General features: G+C 43.8%; 1 protein-coding gene across 1 annotated transcript in view; it reads right to left on the bottom strand.

Annotated features, from left to right (window-relative positions):
- Window positions 1–10,761: 10,761 nt before the first annotated feature.
- STK35 (serine/threonine kinase 35) overlaps window positions 10,762–21,759 on the bottom strand; it is a 52,071-nt gene continuing 41,073 nt past the window's right edge. The window contains exon 4 of the mRNA XM_020965558.2: window positions 10,762–16,753. The gene's annotated coding sequence lies outside the window, so the exon portion shown is untranslated. The remainder of the gene's footprint in view (window positions 16,754–21,759) is intronic.

Raw genomic sequence — 21,759 nt, 5'->3', positions numbered from 1 at the left:
ATACAATAAAACACAGATAATGTTAATTTGTGGTTTTCCAAGTCAATATACAGCAGGCAGGAATCCATTTCTATTTGACAGCACTGGACTAGGTGATTTCTTATAATTCTCCTAGTCTGGGATTTTATGGCTTAAATTTATAGAAGTTCAGGGGAAGGAGGTTAGGGATAGTTAGGAAAGACTTCACAAACAGGAGAATACAAGACACGTTTCAAGTTCAAGTACTTAGGAGAGGGTTGAGCACACACCAGATGCCCAATGAATGTGCTGATGGTGTTATTATTGTTTTCATTTTTAATCCTAACTCTTCATTTTCTCCTGGGTAGTGGTAGCTGGAGACCAAGTCTCAAAAGAACAGGCCTCAAGATCTCTCTCAATGGGTGGAAATGGGAGTGGAGGAGGAACCTGACAGAGAGCACAGAGTCGCTCAAAGTTGGAAGGAACCTTTAAACAATGAACACAGACCTCACCTGGTACTTCCTCATGCAAAATGTCCGTTATCTCTAGGTATGTCTTAACTCCATAAGAGACCATGAGCTCAGTGATGGCAGAGACTGGGTCTTACGTACATTTTGTATCTTCCCAGAAAGGTGTTTAACAAATGATTATTGAATGAATAACAGCCATGGCTATGTGGAAAAGATAATAGTCAGAAGACTTTATTTTGAATCCTGGCTCCGCTTTGTCCCGTGTGGCCTTGGGCAAGTGGATTAGCCTTTCTGAATCTGTTTCCTTTGCAAAATGGGGCAGTTGGGTTAGATAATCTCTAAGGTCCCTTCCAGATCTAAAGCCTATGAATGAATGAACAAAGACTATAAAAATTGCAAGGGACTTCAGCGATTGTCTAATCCAGCTCATTCTACTAATTTTTTATAGCATAAGAAACTGAGGCTCAGCAAGGGGAAAGGACATCCAAAATCACATGGAAAGTGACAGCAAGTTTCTCTGACAAAGGCCTCATCTCTCAAATAGAAAGATAATAGAGTCAGATTTGTAATAATGAGTCATTCCCCAGTTGATAAATGGTCAAAGGATATGACCAAGTAGTCTTCAGAAGAAATCAAAGCCATCTATAATCACATGAAAAAATGCTCTAAATCACTATTGATTAGAGAAATGCAAATTAAAACAAGTATGAAGTACTATCTCACACCCATCAGATTGGCTAATATGACAGAAAGGGAAAATGACAAATGTTGGAGGGGATGTGGAAAAATAGAGACACTGATGCATTATTGGTGGAGCTGTGAACTAGTCCAACCATTCTGGAGAGTGACTTGGAACTATGCCCAAAAGGCTATAAAACTATGCATACCACTACTAGGTCTGTATCTCAAAGAGATCAAAGAAAAAGAAAAAGGATGTCTATGTACAAAAATGTTTATAGCAACTCTTTTTGTGGTAGCAAAGATTTTGAAGTTGAGGGGATGCTCATCAATTAGGGAATGGCTGAACAAGTTGTATACGAATGTAATGGAATACTATTGTGCTATAAGAAATGACAAGCAGAGTAGTTTCATCAAAAACCTGAGATGAACTGATATAAAGTAAAGTGAGCAGAACCAGAAGAACGTTATATACTGTAATAGTAATATTCTAGGATGATCAACTGTGAATGACTTAGTTCTTCTGATCAATATAATGATCCAAGACAATTCTGAAGGACTTACGAGGAAAAACGTTCTCCACCTCCAGACAAAGAACTAACAGAGTGTGAATGCAGGTGGAAGCATACTTTAAAATTTTTCTTTATTTTTCTTGTTGCTGTTTTTTTGGTCACATTACTTTTGTTGTTCGGTCTGTATTTTCTTTTGCAACGTGGCTAATATGGAAACATGTTTTGCATGACTTCACATATATACTCCATATCAGATCTCTTGCCTTCTTAAAGAAAGGGGAGGGGAGGGAGAGAGAGAATTTGGAACTCAAAATTTTAACAAAATGAATGTTAAAACATTTTTACATGTAATTGGGAAAATAAGATAAGTAAGAGAGAGAGAGAGAGAGAGAGAGAGAGAAGAGAGAGAGAGAGAGAGAGAGAGAGAGGAAAAAAAAAGGCAAACTAACAAGCTGGATTGAGGCCCGGGTCAGAGGGGTGGGGGCCAGGGAGATGGAAACCCTGAATGGGTTTTGCCCACATCATGTTACCAAAGCTGACGCACACAAGCAAACAAATCGCAGAAAAGTCTGGAGAGCAATAGTTACAGGCGTTTATTCCCAGATTAATGTGCAATGGATGACCAGTGAGAAAAGGGAGGTACTTTTCTGGGTTGAAATTTTTTGGCTTCTCTCCCTCCTCCCCTATTTCAGAAGATAGAGCAGCTGCTTATTTCTGGGCAGTATGGAATCGTATGGGGGAAGGAGGTGGGACAAGCAGTTGACCTAAACAACAGACTGGATTATTTGAAGATTTGGGCAAAAAGGGGCTGAGTGGTTTTTTTTTTGAGTTATTTTTATTATAATTTCAACAATAAGAACTGAATTGAGACTAGGAGTCAATTTCTTTGGCATTCAAGGCTCTTCACAATCAGGGCACAACCTGTATTTTTCCTTATCAGGTTTACACTGTCTCTGTCTGGGCCCTGCAGTGCTGTGGCAGGAGATCTAGGCAGCTGTTATTAAATTCTTTTCATTCCATCTTCATGAAACAGGTGGAGAAAGAGATAAAGGCCTGAGGCCGTTTCAAGAGTGGAGCACGTGTGCCACAGCCTGAACTGGAAGGAGGACCCGGGTAATCTGAGGCTCCTGAAAAAGCAGCACCGCACCTTAGATTTGGGAGAGAGAGCTCAGAGATCACTGAGTCCATTTTTACAGATTAGGAAACTGAAGCCCAGAGAGATTTTGTAACAGGACTGTGGCCAGGCTGGGACTAGGAGACACTTGTCTCCTGACTTCTAGACTAGGGCTCATCACACAGTCTCTCAAACACAAAGTCCTGGTATTGTTGACAGTATGTTCAGACTCATAGGATATCAGAGCTGGAAAGAAACTTAGAACACAGAATGTTAGAGCAGGAGGGATCTTAGAACAAAAAACGCCACAGCCACATAGGACTTTAGTACTATATAACAGGACTAAAGTGTCAAAGTTGGATGGGACTTTAAGAATAGTGAATCAATCAACAAACATTTATTATGCACTTCTGCACCAGACACAGGATACGGAGTGCTCTGAAGAAAGCTTAAAGCATACAGTAGCTGTTGGCTCTCTCAAAGGATTCTGCACCCTAATCATGCTCTTCAATGCTCTTGGTTGCTTTTTTTTTTGTCGTGCTTCTAGGGACTGTGGGTCAGGAGAGGTGGGCTTGGCCTTGTCTCCACAGCTACTTGAGGACCCAGAGTATGGTACCATCACTGTCCAGCTTCTTCCTTGAGGTTCACTGTGTCCAGATCTTTGTTGACATATAATGGCTTCCAGGTTGCTCTATTTACTTGAGGAATTCATTACTTGACTCAGTCTCATACATGGTGAATTCAATATACGTTTTGCTATCCCCTTGAACACTCTAGCCTTCCACTTCATTCACCTCCAGTTCATCAATTCCCATGACCTACATCATGCCCTTAGATTTCCCATAACTGTGCCACTTCCTTCAGATGTAAAACTCTGAAATTTCTCTTTCTGATTAAAATCTCCTCTCCTTTTTTCTTTTCTCCTGACTCACTCCCACTAAATCAATCTTCATCCTCGCTGTGATCTTCAGTACTTCCATCCCTAGGAAGGTAGGTGGTACAGTGGTGATATAGGCACTGAGCCTGGAGTCAGTAAGACCTGAGTTCAAATTTGATCTCAGACAGTTACTAGCTGTGTGACCCTGGGCAAGTCCCTTCATCTGTCTTGCTCAGTTTCCTCAATTGTGAAATGGGGATTCTAATAATACTTACCTCTCAGGATTGTTGTGAGGATCAAATGAGATAATATTTGTAAGGCTCCTGGCACATAGTAGGCACTTAATCAAGGCTTATTCCCTTCCCCATCTCTCATCTTCAATCTTTCAGTTTCTGTTGGCTCTTCCCCTGCAGCCTACAAACATCCCCAGTTCTTCTCATCCTTGAAGAGCCTCCACTTGGGCCTTCAATCTCCTCAAGATTATTTCCCTATTTCCCAACCTTCTAAAAAAGATGTCTACTTTGGGTGCCTACACTTTCTCAGCACCCACTCACTTAACCTTACCACTGTAACGAAAGTTTCATTTGGGGTTACCAGACAAATGATCTCTTAATTGTTATATCCAACACGCTTTTCTCCAGCATCATTGTCTTTGACCAATTTGCAGCTTTTAACACTGTTGACCACTCCCTCTTTCAGCATGTTTCTTTGGTTTCCATGACATTGCTGTAATTTGGTTCTTCTCCCACCTTTCTGAACGTTCCTTTTTCAGTGCCCTTGTTAGAGTATATCTTCTGCCCCATAGGCTTGGGTGTTTCCTAGGGCTATGAACTAAACTGAACTCTTCCTCTCTGATTTTATCTTTTTATACCCCCCCCCATGATTCCTGAATCTGTATACTCAGCCCCAATCCTCTATCCATCCCATATAGGGAAAAAATGCTTTCTGGATGTCCCATTGGCATCTTAAATTCCACATATCCCTCCTCCCCCCTTCCCCCCCAAAAAGAAGAAACTTGATCTGTCTCCTTAAATCTGCCTCTTGTCCAAACTTCCCTACTTCTGCCAACGGTACTATAATCCTCTTGTCTCTTGTCCCCATGAATTTGCACAAAATGTCTCCCACCTCTGGAAGGCACTCAATGATTATTTCTGCCCCTCTGCTCAGATGCCACTTGCTCTGTGACACTACCCCTGACCCCTGTCCACTCCTACCCAACGTTCTTCTGAATGTGCTTTTCCTCTTCAATTTTCCTTGTACTGTATTCTCTGTGTATATCTCCCTAGTAGGATGTTTCTTGAGGAATAGGGACTTATGTTTTTGTCCTATCATTCCCTAGCCTCTGATGCAGTGCTCTGAACATACTTAAGAGTTTAATTAAATATCTGTTGAATGGTTGAATGTTTGACCAGGAAGGCAATTTAGATAAAGAATACATAATGACAGCCTGGAAGGAACCTTATTCTGTGTTTTATGCTCTGGGTATCAGAAACCCTTAGAATTCTCATATTAATGTGTCTCTTCCACACATTTATTTTCTAGTTTGCATTATTTGTGAATATGTCTTACCTTTCCAACTAGATGAGGCAGGTGGTGGCATAGTAGATAGAGTGCCAGGCCTGGAATCAGGAAAACCGGAGTTCAAATTCAGCTTCACACACTTATTAGCTCTGTGACCTTGGGCAAGTCCCTTATCCTTTGTTTGGCTCAATTTCCTCATTGGGTAGAAACATGGATAAATAATAGCACCTCCCTTCTAGGGTTGTTGTAAGGATCAAATGAGATAGTAATTGTAAAGCGCTTAGCACACTATCTGGCACACAGCAGGCACTATATAAAAGTTATTGCTGTTCAGCTCTTAGCAGCTAATGAACCTCAGGGACCCTCATGAGGAAACTGAGAAGGGAGGTGATCTGCCCTAACGTACACGTTAGTGGGGAACGATGACTAGATAGAATGAGGTAATATTTTTAAAGCACTTAGCACAGTGCCTGACACATAGTAGGTGCTTAATAAATGCTATTCCCTCCCTGCCTCCCACTCTAGGGCTCTTTCCTCCACACCCACTAGCTTCAATATGTACTACCATGTTTGATCACATACTGTGCTGATGGGATGGTCTTTTCTTTCTTGGAGCTAAGGATGCTCCTTGGAGAGCTTGGGGAAATCCTGCTGGCAGCCCTGGGAATGATTCCTGGAGCCTGAGGGGAGCTCAGGGGTAATTCCATTCTGCCATCTTAAAAGGAAAGCAATAAACTCAAGCCACGACATCGCCCACTGTATTTACAACAGGACTTTGGCCAATACTTCTCCAGGGGATTCTTTCCCCACCCCTTGGATCCCTAAGGGAGGGGAGGTGAATAAGTCACAGTCATAGGCCAGGAGTGACTGTCATTCTAGCCCCCACACCTATCTAGGCAGTATTCAGCTTGATAGGCAGTATGCCGGTGGGAAGCCATGGATAAAGTTCAATTCCCTGGGATGAGAGAATGGCACCCCACAGTATACTGGAACAGGAGCTGGATTTGAAGTCCCAGGACTTACATTTATTTGTGTCTTGCCTCTTTACTTGCCTGTGTGACCTCAGGCTAGTCTTTTCATTTTTTCAGCTCTCGGTTTCCTACTCTGCACAATGAGGTAGTTGGACTAGATGATCTCTCTCTGGCCCATTCCAGCTCTACATTCTAAGACCATAGGACACGTTGTCTAACCCTTTCAGGTGGCCTCTGAGCAGACATAAGGCCAGTATTGGGACTAGTGAGATTGAAGCAAGGTCTGGAAGAGTCTACGAATTCAAATAATGAATAGGAGCTCACGTTTCTATGGCATGGTAGTTCTTATTTTCTTCATAATAACTCTGTGAGAGAAATAAAATGAATACTGTCATATACTGTTATACCCACTTTACAGGTACAGAAACTGAGCCTGAGGGAGAAGAAACTGACCATCAATTATACAACTAGTGAGTGGCAGAGCTTGGTGGAGAACTCATCTCCTGATTCTAGGTCATTGGTTCTTCTACTGTGGTCTAGGGTCAAGAACAGGTCAGTCAGTCTGTTCTGGGGTATGACTAAACAAAGGACTGGCCTAGGGGGCAGGAGACCTGGGTTCCAATCCTAGCTTTGTCACCAATTTCCTGTGACAGTAAAGAAGCCACTTCCTTTTGGGAGGCTTCAATTTCTACATCTGTAAAATGGGCTATTAAATGATCTCTAAGGTCCTATGCTGTGTTTTGCTAATGGCCCCCAAGGTGCTGATGATGAGTGCTTTCCCTCTCCCTCCTCCCCCTTTCCAGTTCTGGTACTATAATCAAATCAATACTGCTACTGCAGCTTGAAAGGGTGTGTCAATCTACTTCCCTAAGGCTGCATTCACCGTCCCTGTAACATTTCAAACCAAAATACCCACCTGGCCCTAAATCTCCTATATATGTGGTCTTCTCCATTAGAACGTAAAACTTATTGAGGGCAGGACTGTCTGATTTTCTTTTTGTAAAAAACGAAAACAAACCAACTGCTTAGCATAGTGGTTGACACATAATAAGAACTCCAAGTTTCTTTCATTCAAACCATCTCCTTTGGTCTCTGTTAATGACACCACCTTCCTCCCAGGTAAGCAGGACTGGAAGCCTGACGCCAAAATGACAGATCTCCACACTTTCTAGTTTTTTTGCATCCAAGTTCCTCCCTTTGCACTTTCACTGCTACCCACCTAGTCCAGGCCCTCATACCCATCACCTGGATTATTTTAACAGCCTCCTAATTAATCTTCCTCCCATTTTTCACCCTAAAACTCATTCTTCCAGCACTGTCCTTAGGGCTCTATTCACTTTTTTCCATCGTTTCCCCCACAACCTTCCTCTAGCTATTAATTCTACCAACCCTTCAGAAAACCTCTACTTTGTTTACACCTCCCTGGTGCTTATGCTCGTTTGTATTATAGTTATTTAAGCTCCAAGAGTAAAGGGCCATGTCTAAAGTGCTTTTGTATTCTAGCACAGAAACACAACCAGAAATTCTTAGACTATCCTCAATTTATTTTGCCTGTAAGTTGTTTGTACACCGTTGTTTGCATATTGTCTCCCCCATTAGACTGGGAGCTACTTGAAAAGAGGAGCTGGTTTTTGCATTTCTTTGTTGTTGTTGATTTTTTTTTTAATACTGTGTGTGTGTGTGTGTGTGTGTGTGTGTGTGTGTGTATTGCTCTGGCACCATAGTCAATATGAACCAACAATATTTAAACGTGATTCAGGACACATTCAGAACATTTACTTATACAAACTTTAAAATTAAATATAAGCTTAAGTGTGTTGTTGTTACATACATACAAAAGCAAAACTATACAACAACACAGAAAGATTTATTTTAAACCATTACATGAAGTCGAATAGTACCATTTCCAATGAGTCAAGTTTTTATCACCCCTTCCAGAAAACCCTTCTCTATCGTTTCAAGGATTTTGCCTGGCTTGGCTGGAAAGCATCTTGTTATTCTCCATTTTAATGTCCTTATTAGGGAAGGACTTAGCACAGTGCTTGGCACGTAGTAGGGGCTTAATAAGTGCTTGCTAACGAATTGCTGAATGAATAAATGTATATTTACCACTCCTCCACCTACCCATTTAAGAGCAACAAATACTCTTGTGCATCTAATACCTGAAAGACAGTTTTTTAATTTACATATTTTCCTCTCAATTAAAAATAAATAAAACTTGCTTTTTGCTTGTGCAGGGTCTTTGATTTTTCTTCTGGGTCAGCCCTTCCTTTAAAGGAAAAAAAGGTTCTTTTGCCCACCTTAGATCTGCCTGAGGGAGGGCAGTGGGACCCCTGCCCATACTCTTCATCCTTCCCCTTGCTGGTGTGATCCATGTACTCATCAGCCTTTCCTTTGGAAGTTATGAGCCACTGTGTGTGTGGGGTAGGGGAGTGGGAGAAGAGATTCACATCACCACACCTAGAGCAGGGTGGTTATCTCAAAGGGCCAGAGCTTTGAGAGACTCAGCTAAATGCCTGATGGACATCACAATCGGGGACCTCAGAGGCATCTAACTTAACCCACATCCCCAACAACTGGTCATCCAGCCTTTGCTTAAAGATTTCCTGTGATGAAGAACTTATTACCTTGTGAGGAAGCCCACTTTTAGACATTGCATTCTAATTGTTACCGAGTTTTGGTTTTTTTTAAAACTTACTTGGAGCCTAAATCTGCCCTTGGAAAAAAGAAAAGAAAAAGTCAACATACTGTTTCCTTTTTCTTATCAGGCTAAGCAGGACAAGCCCCATAATTACTCTTCTCCATAACAGCCATCAGATCCCAAGTCTTCTTCAGGCTAAATATAGCTTCCAGTCCTCTCATCCTTCTATTTACCCTCCTCTGGAGATGGTCCAGTTTGTCATAATCCTTAGTTAGGTTTCCTAAAATGAAGCACTTGACCAGGTGGCCAGTCTTCTTGGTCACATCAACTCTTGAAGCAGAATTTTGAGGGTCTGGATCCCCACCCTTCACCTGCCCGCTTCCCACATCGTAGGACTGGAATGCCTACAAAGTTGGCCTGCTCTCCCTACAGATTATGGAGAACTCCAAGATGAATCTTATCTTTTTCTCAAACTCACATTCCAAAGACTTGAATCTTTTTTTTTGCTTCAGTTGAACTGTTTCAGGCCCAGCCTGCCTCTGTTATCTCCTTAAAGCACAGTCATGGGACCCATCAAGCACACCACAGGCTCACTGAGGTCTGGGGTTGGGGGCGATCAGTTCTACTTAGAGCCATGGCATCTCCTGGACAGCTTCTCTCCCCAGCCCCAACTTCGGAAGGGTGATAACAAATATGTGATTTAGCCCCTTAACATTCCCTCTGGCGGGCTCAGCACTATGACTGAATACAGTCTAAGCTCCCAAGCCTGGCATTTGATGCTTCTGAAGTCTGAGCTCAACCTATCTCTCCAGTCTCACCTCCTACTCCTCCCCTGCATCTAGACTGATGTGAAGGTGAGAGGAGATGGATTTGAATGCTGGGGTTGCCATTTACACCATTTTGAAATTTGCACCCAAGTTTAGATTTCAGCTCTGCCAGTTTATACTAGTGTAACCCTGGACAAATTACTTCTCTTTGCTCATCCTCAGATGTGTGTGTGGGGGGTGGGGGTGGGTTACACTAGATGGCTTCTAAGGTCCTTTCTAAGCTCTCACCGTAATCCCTCAAACACCTTGTACTACTTTATCATCTCCATCTGGAACTCCTCCATCCCCACCTTTTCTGATGATTAAAATATCTCCTATTCTTCAAGGCCCAAATGTCACCTTGCCAAGTTTTCCCACATCCTGAGGTTCAGAACAAGAGACCCACCAGTAGGCAAAAAGGGAATAAGGGGTCTCAAGTGGATTTATCACTGAGGTCTTATCCCACTTTGACATTCTACGTTGTTTTGAGGTCCTACTTCAGAGCTGCTGGGAGGAAATCATTTTTGGAAAACCCGGGAAGCCATACGTAAATCTGAGTAATTTTTAGTTTCTTACGGATCTGAACCTGTCGTTTTCCAATGTCCCTGCAGAATGAACCATTCACTTAACATAGATGATTAGGAGGCAGCATTATAAAGTCAGAGGCTCTAGGTTCAAAATCCAGCCCTACTTGTATGACCATTTCACTTGACTTTGGGGGTAGGATTATAGTACCTTAGAGAGAGCCCTTACAGCTCAAAAGACTGTACTCCTTTGTCCTCAAGAGATTACAACTATGGTTGACCTCTTTGTGCTGAGGAAAAGATCCCTCCCCATTAGTCAAATCCACCTTCCATCCATCCAGAAAAGCCCTTGAAACTTAAGACTCCCAATATTGAGTTCTGGTGGAAGTCTTGGGACAGGGGCTGACAACCTCCTGTTCCTCTGGCTCCCCAAGTCTCAAGATTCAGCGCCCTATATACAGAAGGGCTGAGATACTTGAAGTTGACTTGCTAAATGATTCTGAATGAGTAATTTCCCGTCTTGGGGCTTTAGTGTCTTCTTCTGTAAGATAAGATTGCCTGATGATCTCACAGGGGGCTGGTGTTCTTTCTCCAAGGCTGTACCCACTAGGTATGTGCAGGGCTCAGAGTGGAGGGGATGACCTCCAGCCTACCCCTCCCACCAAAAATTCACAAGCTGCAGTACCCCGTTCAGATCACAGATGGCTTCTTCAACCCCATCAAATAGCTTTATTCACACAAACGTCTCTTAATTTACAAAGTGTCTGCCATTCATACACATCAGGGGATCCACAGTGTTCGAGGAACTTAAATACAAGGTTTCAATCCAACCCAAGTAAACTGAGTACAAAAAATATTTATATAAAGTTGTTCACACGTAGGTCCTAGATTACCAGCTTCTGTGCAAAAAAAAAAAAAAAAAACAAAACACAAACCAAAAACAAAAACAAAAAAAAACCCAGAAAAATAGATTTTATTAACTAGTATTTTAAACTAACTTTGAGCCTGGGTTTAAGCCTTTCCCTCACACCTGCCTGCCTCTGTCCTGTCCACTGTGTTGAAGGAGCCATTGGGTTCTAACCAGTAGCTCTTTAGGAAAGGAGTCTTGAGGGGTGAAGATGACTTTTTCCTCTTGCTCTCCTCTAACTACATGGCCACCTGCTTTTTCAGTTTTCTACACAAAGCCTGCCACCTTGCTCCCTCTCTCTTGTGGCCTGGGAAAGGGGTGCTGGGGGTTCAAAGTGCTGTGGAAATGCCAGGCCCCGAGCTGCCGCTAGGGCAACTTTACAGAGGGTTGGTGGGGCTCCTCCTCTTCTGGCTGGGGCTCTAAGTGTTTGAATGGAATTGCTGGGGGGGAGGGGGAAGAAGGGCAGAGGAATGGGGAGAAAAATCGATTCACCAGGTAAAACCGAGAGCAGAGGTGGGCTCTTCTGGAGTCAGAATTCTAAGGGAATCAGCTAAAAGCCTTATTGTTATCACACTGAACCAATGGCGCCAGGTTCTACCACTTTAACGTGTGGGGGCTTGCCAGCAAGAAGTGTATTGCTTTTGATGTCTGTGCACAAGAAAACTTAGCTAATGTTATTCCTGTGAGTATGTGGAAGGCTTGCTATGCCTTCATGCTTGGGACCAGGCTATGGGGCTGTTAATAGGGTGGAAGTCAATTCTTTAACCAAATCCCTGGGCATGGCAAGATCAGAGGCATTATCATTAATCCAGTGCTGCGGCTTCCAAGTGCCAGTAATCTGTCTACCTTACCTTACTAACACTATCCCCATCCTGATCATCAATCAGATGCCCAAAGTCTGGGGCTTTCAGGGTTCCCATCTGCAAGATGGTTGAACTTCATTAACATAAAGAAGTATGGGAAAGGAAGGGTATAATCAGGGGTCTGATCTTGGATCAGAGGCCTGGAAAGGGGAAGCTGGGTAAGCAATGGCAAAAGAGACCCCAGCCAGCCTTGACACGTGGATCTGGGGGTGTGTATAGATTTGGCCAGTGGTAGGCAAGGCACATTCCCCAGGCTAGGCTGGTGAGCTGAGTTGACAGTGTGCAGTAAGAGGCCCACAAAACAAATCAGCAGTATTCCCTGCTCCCTCAGCCTGGGGATTTGCTCACCTGGAGGAGGGGCAAGATGTGGTGTTTGTGCCCGTTTCTGGTACCAGGCAGGCTTAAACCCTGACTATATCCTGCCTACTGAGACTTCAAAAGTAAAACAAAACAGAATTGAGGAAGAGAATCCATAGGGACATTACTTTCCTCCAGTTATTTTAAAAAACAAAACAAAACAAAACACTTTATTGCTCCAAGCACTCTGGTTCAAGGAGACATGTTAAGGATCTGAAGATTCTGAAAGGAGGAGGGAGGGGAGAGACACAAAGTGGGCAGGAAGACCTGGGAAGGAGACTATTGGCCTGTTAGTCCTAGCACCTCTGGATTTTGAAAACTGGATGGGAAAAAGAGAGGGATAGGAATACAACACCCCTACCCCAGGGCTAACTGCTGGCTGCATCACAAAGGATACTAGGTGTTCAATAAGGATTTGAACTCCTTGTGCTTTGAAAGTCCCAATCCATAGCCCCTCGAGTTTGGCCTCTCCCTACTGTAAACAGGACAGTTCAAAAGTAAACAATTTCATACACTCACTCCTAGACCTCTTGGCAATCATACTCCTTTGAGGAGAGCCTTTGCAAAGTCAGCTCTGGCCATGAGGCCAGTATGGTGGAGAGGAAGACACTTGTTCCATCTATGGGGCAGGGACAGTGGGACCAACAAAATGGGGCTTGACCACCTGGTTTGATGACTCCTAAACAGCAGCCTGCACTACTGGGCTCATCCCACATTCCTATGCATCGATATTCTCCCAACTCACATCATTAGTGGGGATGTGCCCAGGTGAGGAACCTCAGCCAGCAGCACTATCAGCAAAGAGAAATGATGGGGAGGAGGCAGAAACAGAACAGGTAAGGCCTGACTTGCAAAAAAAGCTCTTACTACAAATCAAAATCCAAATGGAGGCCCATGTCCCTGTTCCTCTAGGAGAGCAATCAATGTCCTCAGGAAGGTGTGGGAAAAGATGAAGTGGGTCACAGGGCAAAAGCCTGGTCTTCCCACAAACATGACAATTTCATACAGTTACTTATGCCCAGGATAAGAGCCTTTTCCTGACAGTTCAGAGAACTAAGAAAACAACACTAGAAAAGTCTGCTCCTGGAAAGGCCCAGAGAAATAAAAAGTGTCCACAGAAACCGATAGGAAGGAGATGAGGAAGAGAGCTGATGAACAGACAGGGGAGAGAGAAGGAGAGAGGAAGACAAAAGTGTGATATACTTTGTGAGGCTGAAGTTTCCAGTATAAGGCACTATGGTCTGTCCCTGGGATTCTCTGGTCTTAAGAGAAACAGATTTAGCCTGGAAGGCCTATCTGCTTTCCACAGGGAAGATGCAGGCTTGGGCCTTTGGATGGACTGCCCTTTCTGATTCTCTATTCTGCACAGGGTGAAGTCCATTCTATGGACTCTGGGAAAGCAATGAAATGTTACCAGTTTGCCAAAAGGATTTTTAGTGGGGAGAGGGGAAGGGCTACATAGTAAGGAAACAGCCAAGCCAAGAATACTTATTGCTCCTGAAATCCTGGAAAGGCTTTACTTCTTGGACTAGGATGAGATTGGCCATAGTTATCTGAATTGAGCAATGCCACTATCAGGCATAGGACACTGGCATGGGGGAAAGAAGAAAAGTAACAGAGAAGAGGCATGGTAAAGGGAATGAACATCATTAACTGCTTCAAGAACTACTTAATTGTGCCATGCTATGACCTGCTGGAACAACCTCTAGATTAGCCCCCTAAACAACTTGCCTTTCTGGTTACAGACAGAGGAGAGCACAGAATAACATTCAGCCTGGCACCTTCTTGATGTGGCTTCTGGATAGAGCCCTGGGATATAGTGGGAGACAAGGAGAAGGGCAGGCACTTAGAACTGACTAGATGGCTCTCACTGAAGCCAGGGCCGATGCTTGGGTCAAAGCCAAGAGGGCAAGGCTAGTTTCCTATGCTAGGAGGCCAGGGAGTGAAGACTTAAAACTCTTGGTCACAGGCTGCCCACCAAACACCAGACACACCCACTTTTCTCACATGTAGACTAGAATGTCTGAGATGTGGAGCTTTTGTGACCTCCTGGAAGGAAGGGGTGGGGGAAGGGGGAGATTCTGAGAGTCAGTAAAGGGTGAGGAGAAGTAGTTTAGGTCAGGAGAGATGGAAGGTCTACAAGAACCTTGAAAGAGAACTGGGAGAGGAGATTATGATGAGAGGAAAAAAATCATCCTAAATTCTAACCAATCTTTAAATAAAACAAATTAGCCTCTGAATCCTCATTAGGGATTCCTGTGCAGGGGTTGTGGGGAAAGGGAGGTGCAGACAAGGGGGAATTTGTGGCACTGAATATGGGACTGTTTTCTACCATTCACTAATGAATGAAGAGACAAGTCTGCCTCATGGGAAAAGAGGGCTGGGGGAAGAGAAACAGCCTTCACCTTAATTAGAATTCTCTCAGATCAGATTTTCAAGAGCAGTGTGTATCGATACTGACCTAAGGAGCTGTCTACCTAAGAAGTTGGAGAGAGAAACAAAGAGTCACACCTAGAACAAATGAGTTGCCTTATGGAATGCCAAGCAGGGGTCTTGGCCCAGGTGACCTCTGCAATTTTGGGGCAGGGTGTCGCTGAATCATGCTGACTGAAGCTAACTGTCCACAACAGGGGTGGAACATATCTCAGTATTTGAAGGCTAGAAGAATCTCAGCAGGAAACTAGGAAAATAGATATTTTTTAATTGTACAGGTACAGAAAACAGGGTCCCAAATTAGGTGTGTTGGCTAGAGGGAACCTGCCAAACTAAAGGAGATGCAGAAATAGTAAAAATGTCTTTTCCTTGTCCCTGTCATCCCTGGTCAATCTTCCCTGCTTTAGGCAGAAGGAAAAAAGAAAAAAAAAACCTTTTCTTTTAACATCTGTCACCTTTCCCACTCTGGCTATAACTGGGTATAATGCTTTTGCTACTGAGATGGAGAGGAACCACAAAGATGTATGTTCAAAAAACTTGACCTCAGCACTTGATCATACTGAGAGAAAATGATAAAATGCAAGAGGGAAATTACCCTACAGCAAGTACACTGGGTGGGGAGAGAAAAAGAGTGAGAGTGAGGGTGAAAGTGTACAGACACACAAAGAAAAGTGAAGAACCTGACAATTTTGAAGGTAATGAGCTGATTACACTAAAGTTTTCTAAGCTGGCAAATGGGCTTCTCTAGTTAAGCAGGGCCTTTCCTTCTGTAGAGAGCAAGTACATTCCTATGGAAAACACCCCTACTTTGGGATAGGATCCCTAGTAGGGACTTCCTTTCACCACTATCTACTGGGAACAAGGCATGGCAAGGTTTCTGTCAGCCAAGCCCCAAGGGCTGCACGTACCCAGCCAAGGCAGTGAGGTGTTGGCAAGGCCAGCTGGGTTAGCCTCAGCTTGTCTGTTCCCACTATGATAATGCTGCTGGCAGACTCTTTATAACTGGGTCAGTTCTAAGAAAGGACTCCTCCTCTCCTGCTGGTTCTAAATGGGGCACCAGGTAGACTAGCCCAAGAACACCACCATGTGGCTGCCTTCCTAGCAAAGATTTGGCACAACTGGTTCTCTCCTGGCTTCCCCTGGCAGAAGAAATACAGCATAAAGATGGGCACAAGAAAATCCTTTTACAACCCCCTTTTAGCTCCACTCAGTCTGGAGACAGGAAGCTCACTATAAAGTGAGAGACTGAGAGTAAGAGTAAGATAGACAAAGAGACAGACTGTATGTATAAAACATCCAACGGTGGGGGAATCCAATTCCTGGCTGTGGCCTGAGGTCTGGATTCCTGGAAACCAAAGAATACTATGAGACTGGGGGCACCCTCCCCCAAACCCTGTACTGAGCCCTCTCATATTTTTCCAGGTCTGACCCAGCACATTCTCTGCCTCTTGCATCTTTTACCCTCTGCCATGGGATAAGTTAGTGCTGGCTACTTAGATATCACTTAGGACTGAAGACACGTGGGGCCTTTTTCCTCCTAGTTATCCAACAAGAAGGATCATCCTCAGGCCAGAACAGTTCCTGGCTGACGAAGGGAAAGGATATGAGAGGGAGGGATCCTTGTTCCACACCAGCAGAAGCAGCCTTTAGGAAAAGTCCTTCTGGCTTTGAACGGGTTTGATGGTGAAAGGCTGGACAAAGGGATCTTTCCTAATGAGTTGTTGTTTGAAAAAGCAGGACTGAGACACAAAGGAAGAAAAAGAGAAAAAAAAGGAAAGATGAACAAAAATCCTTCCCCCACCCCATCTGGAAAAAAAAAAAGTACACATATGCTGTGTCCATATTGAATAGGCTTTAAACAAACTGGTGCCTGTCCATCGGAATAGCTTCTGCTCTTCTGAAGTCTCAGTTGGCTTCCCAAAAAAAGGTAAAGAAAAATTGAAAGGAGGAGAAAAAAAAAATCAAACACAGAAAAAACCACAACCACCCCCCAAACAAAAGCTTCACATAGCTAGAGATCCAGCTGTCCAGAGAGCGCCCATCAGCCAGCCAGCCACTTCTTGATCCTCTGCTTCCCTCTATGCACACACTGAAGAGATTGTGGGTCCCTGCGAAGTCAACCTGAAAGACACCAATAAAGGAGAAACCAAGTTAAGTAGGTTTGGATGCATTTTCCACTGTGGCTGATGACAACGTGAGGAACTTATAGAGGCAGTATGCAACAATGGAAGGAGCACTGGGCTTGAAGAACCACAAGATCTGGGCTTGAATCCTATTTCTAAGCCACTCATGATGACTTCTCAGAATCCACTGGATTTGGAAAGGACCTTGGAGGTTATCTAGCCACCTCCTTAATTTGGTAGATGAGAAGACTGAGGCCTAGAGAACTGGGGTGGCCTCAGCCTCTCTGAACCACATGTAGAGATGATTTCTGGTACAATTTCAACATGGCTGTTGCAAAAATCAAATTGGATAATGTGACAAGATAATCATAACAAAAATTTCAATCCTATAATGCTTTCAGTTTTATAAAGCATTTTATATATTACCATAAAGGTACTGCTACAGCTCTTCATATGTGTGGGAGAAGGCAAAGGCATATGTGTGCAGAAGCAGCAATCCAAAGGAATTTACTGAATGTATAACGCCATGTCAGACAATTGGAAAGTATCTTCTTTTTAAACAGATCAAGTGACTTGGGGATTATTAGAGTCAGAGCTACAGGAGCCTTCAGACACCATCTAATTCAAAAATAAGGGCCAGAGAAGGGAAGGGACTTGTCTCTGATTACACAGGTGATCAGTCAGGTAGCAGAGTGGAGATTCAAGCCTGGGTTTCTAGCATATTGTCCACTCCACTAGACTGAGTGACAGAGCTAACACTAGGGTCCAGGGCTGCTTCCTCCCTTCCCAAGACTCTGTTATCATGCCCTGCTGATTCCCAAGGGGGTAGCTTTTTAGTTATGAGCACATCAATTTCTGATTAAGTGATGAAATGGAAACAGGTTGGGCTACTTGTGGTGACAGTATCCTTTTCTCAAAAGGCAAAGGGAGAGAGTGGGACAAAGAGAATAATCTAAGGGAACATCTATTATGGAGGCCCAGGAAGAACATGGGGTAAGTGTTTGCACTGCTGGCTACCGGCTACTGGCTGCCTTTATTTCAGCTCTTTCATTCAGCAAGATCAACTATTTCTATCATCTTCTGGCAATAAACATAAATAACTCAGTAAGCCTAGGAAATGAATTTGGCAAGGTGGTCTCTGCATGTTAGATAGCAGAACTCTGGCAAACATCTGCAGCATCATGTAAACCTATTCTGCTGTTAACTCCATGTGACATGCCCGGGAGAGCTCTCATCAGTGCCTGGGATCAGCTGGGGGAACATGTGCCCGAGCAAGGGACATGCTCAAGCAGAGGCAGAAAGTTCACAGCAGACTGCTACTGGGGTTGGGATTTGCAGAATGGTCTCTGGGGTGGTGCAGTGCCCATCCAAGTCTGGAGGTAGGGTGGGGGTGGGGGGGAGAGGTATATATGTATGTATGTATGGAGAGAGAGAGAGAGAGAGAGAGAGAGAGAGAGAGAGAGAGAGAGAGAGAGAGAGAGAGAGTGTGTGTGTGTGTGTGTGTGTGTGTGTTGGGGCGGGGAGGGAGGTGGTTGGGGAAGGGGGGAGAGAGAGACTATGGTAAATTAGATGAAGTGGAAAAACTCTAAGTCCAAGCTAGGAAGAGGTTAGCACATGACTTTCAAAGGTGTTCATAGAGCCCCAGCCTCCATCACAAGGATGAAATCTCCTCAACAGCATCCTCACAAGTGGCCACTCATTCCCAGCTTAAACACTTCTTTCTGGTAATGAGTTCGCCACCCTGGGACAGCCCATCTCTTTCCTTAGAATCCATACCTAGCCCAATGTTCCTCTTCCTCAGGGGCACATTCCTTTATACTGGAACTGCCACAGATCACATTAGCTATTAAGAATAAAGGCTTGGACAAAGTTGTGTGGGAAATAAGGTCAATGCCTTTAGGCTTCTAAGATCCAAAAGGCTAGAGGCCAGGCTGGGTCTCTCCCTGACCCATCTCTAACAACATTCACTAAATGACAATTGACTGGATCTTTTCTTCCACAATTTGGCTTTGCAAACAATCTTTTAGGATCCCACAGCTTTTTCAAAGATCTCTCAGATCACATAACCTAAGCGCCAGCTAAAGCAGGATCCCACCTCTGCAATAACCCTGATGAGCTGTCATCAGGCTGGCCTCTGCTTGAAAACCTCTACTAAGGAGGAACTGGTCCCATAAACAAGGGCCTCTCATTCCTGGACAGTCCTAATTGGAAGATTTTCCTCAAACTGGCCTGAAATTCTTTTCTCTCCTTTATAACTTCTATTCTTTAGTCATCTATGCTCTTCCTTCTTCATGACTTAAAAACAGAAGTCTTATCTTCTCCTAAATCTCCTGCAGGCAGTTCTTTCTTTTTGGGGATTAAATGATCTCATGGCTTAGACCATCATTTTACTATTCAAATTCTAGGCTCAACATATTAACTTTGATTTTTTTTTTAAACTGGGCACAAGAAAAAATAAACGACTGGTCACAAGGAGAACATCCTCAATCATGAAGATTATCAGAGCTTGCAGGGGCACTGAGAGGTTAAGTGATTTGCTCTGGGTTACACAGCTGGTATGTGGTAGAAGCTGGACTAGAAAACTCAGGTTTTTCTGACTAGAGGGCTAGTTCTTTAATTGAGGTATAACTCAAATTACACTAATTTGGATTTGGTGATGGTACCCTCTGGCCTACAGAAAAACAAAGCTGGAGCTACCTAAGTCAAGGTTTATTCTACTTTTGAAAACTCTTATTCATTTAAAATAATGTGAGGTAATGAGTGGTAAAAACCATGAAGCCTGGGCCAAGGTCTAGTTCTGACATTTGAGAGCTGAAAGGGGAGTTTGGGAAATTACTAGCTTAAGTTTACAAGGACAGTTGGAATTAGGAGCCAGGAAGGCCTGCTCTGCTCTGCTTGTTTTTACTGTCCTGCTACTTTCCAATCCTGCTCAACAAGCCATTCCCACTGTTCACTTCCACCCCTCCCAACCCCCTTCCCCCATATGAGTTTTCTCAGGTGTAAAATGGGGTTCTTAATACTTGTATTATTTGCTTCACTGGGGGGCACTGTGAGGATCAAATATATTATCAGTAAAGTGCAAGGTAAATTTAAGCTACTCCTTATGCTATTCATTCCCTACTTCCTGAGATACTTAGCAAGAGCAGAAAAGTGAAATTCAATAACCTCTACCCCTAAGAACCCTATATTCTTGTACAATTAACAGAATTCCTAGGGGAAGTCAAAGAAATTACTACTCCCATTGCCCCTGGGGTCTCTTCCATTTGAAAAGAGGGACTGCCAACCTCTGTAGACCCCTAGACCCTAAAAATCTAATACCTGAGCTCTGTTTAGTGGGGCTTGGAATGTCTCTAGCCCTTTCCCACTGTTCAGTGTTCCTCACTGGACTCTCTCCTTTCAAAGATGGTCTTAAGGTCCTCCCAACAGGATGATGGGCATATTAGAGGGGCATATGAAGGGCATGGTCTGCAGGGTGCCTAAGTGGCACCAAGCAGCCTTGTTTGCTTTTGAAAGAGCACAGATGCCACAGGAATAGGCAAGTAGATTCTGAGATCCTTTTCAGCTCCAAAACTATGATCCTACACTGCTAATGGCAATGCAGGAAAAAATCTCTGCACTGACTCTGTTTTGTGGTGCCTCTTTGTCACATGAAAGAAGTTAAGACAATCAATGTCACCCACCTGATTTAAGTTAGCTCAAACTATGAACGGTAGGCAAAATTTCTGGCCTTTTTCCCCATGTAGTTCAGCAGTTAGCTTCAGGTTGTGATGCACAAGGGTCTGACCTCGTGAACACAAGGTTCACTTAGAATCATAACCCTAGTTGGAATTGATGTTTCTTACTACATTACGTGGGTTCCCTCATTGAATCCTTAGTACAACCCTATGAGGCCACTGAGGCCATCAGGGGCAGCTAAGTCAGGGCAGCCTGGTGGCACAGTGGATAGAGTGCCAGGCCGAAAGTCAGGAAGACTCATCTTCCTGAGTTCAAATCTGGCCTCAGACATTTACTAGCTCTGTGACCCCAGCAAGTCATGTAACCCTGTCTGTCTCAGTTTCCTTATCTGGAATGAGCTGGAGAAGAAAATGGCAAACCACTCCAGTGTCTTTGCCAAGAAAACCAAAAAAGGAGTCACGAAGATTTGGACATGACTGGAATGACCAAACAACATAAGGTTATCAGAGAAGTACTGTCCTCATTTTACAGGTTAGGAAACTGAGACCCCAATAAGTTCAGTGATTTGATCCAAACCATAAAACTAGCCAAGAGCTGGGGCTGAGGCTTCAGGTCGTCAGATCCCCTAACTCAGCACTCTTCCTGCTGCACCACAGCTCCTTCCCTAAATGCTCAGAATAACGAGGATGGCAGGGTCTAAGACCAACCCCCAGCTCAAATGAGTTTCAGAGATAGGGAAATTTAGGCCTAGAGAGTGGAAGGGACTTGTCAAAGGGTCAGATGACTACATCAGGGACCAGGTTAGTGTCCCAAGGCCTGATGATTACATGGGATTGGGTATGTTTAGGAAAAGGCACAAATACTTCAATTTTGATGGGTGTGGTCTGAGCTCAATGAGTATCCCCTTCCCCCCTAGCTCATCCATGCCATCTCATCCTGAGAGACTCTTCCCTGTGAACACTGGTCAATTTCCCTTACAAGGGGTCTACCCAATGTGTTGTGGGACTTCTCTGGATCTTCTCGAGGTTGATATCGACCCACTCTAACCTATCAGGAATATGAGGAGAACTAAGACCACAAAGTACTCTGGGGACTTTACTAACAGTAACGCACATTTCTACGATGTTGCCTAGGTTATAGAATGCTTTTCTCACACTATCCTTCTGAGGTAGAGAATAAAATGATTTCTATTTTACAGATAAGGAAACTGAGCCTCAGAGAGGTTGAAAAATGGCTTGTCCCACATTACGAAGCTACTAAGCAGCAGGACTGGAATCCAGGCATCATGATGCCAAATCCAATGCTCTCTTCATTATGCTACATTGTACG

Source organism: Phascolarctos cinereus, unplaced genomic scaffold (genome assembly GCF_003287225.1).
Source record: "Phascolarctos cinereus isolate Bilbo 61053 unplaced genomic scaffold, phaCin_HiC Scaffold_2;HRSCAF=192, whole genome shotgun sequence".
NCBI lineage: Eukaryota > Metazoa > Chordata > Mammalia > Diprotodontia > Phascolarctidae > Phascolarctos > Phascolarctos cinereus.
This window is presented reverse-complemented; position numbering and strand designations above follow the sequence as displayed.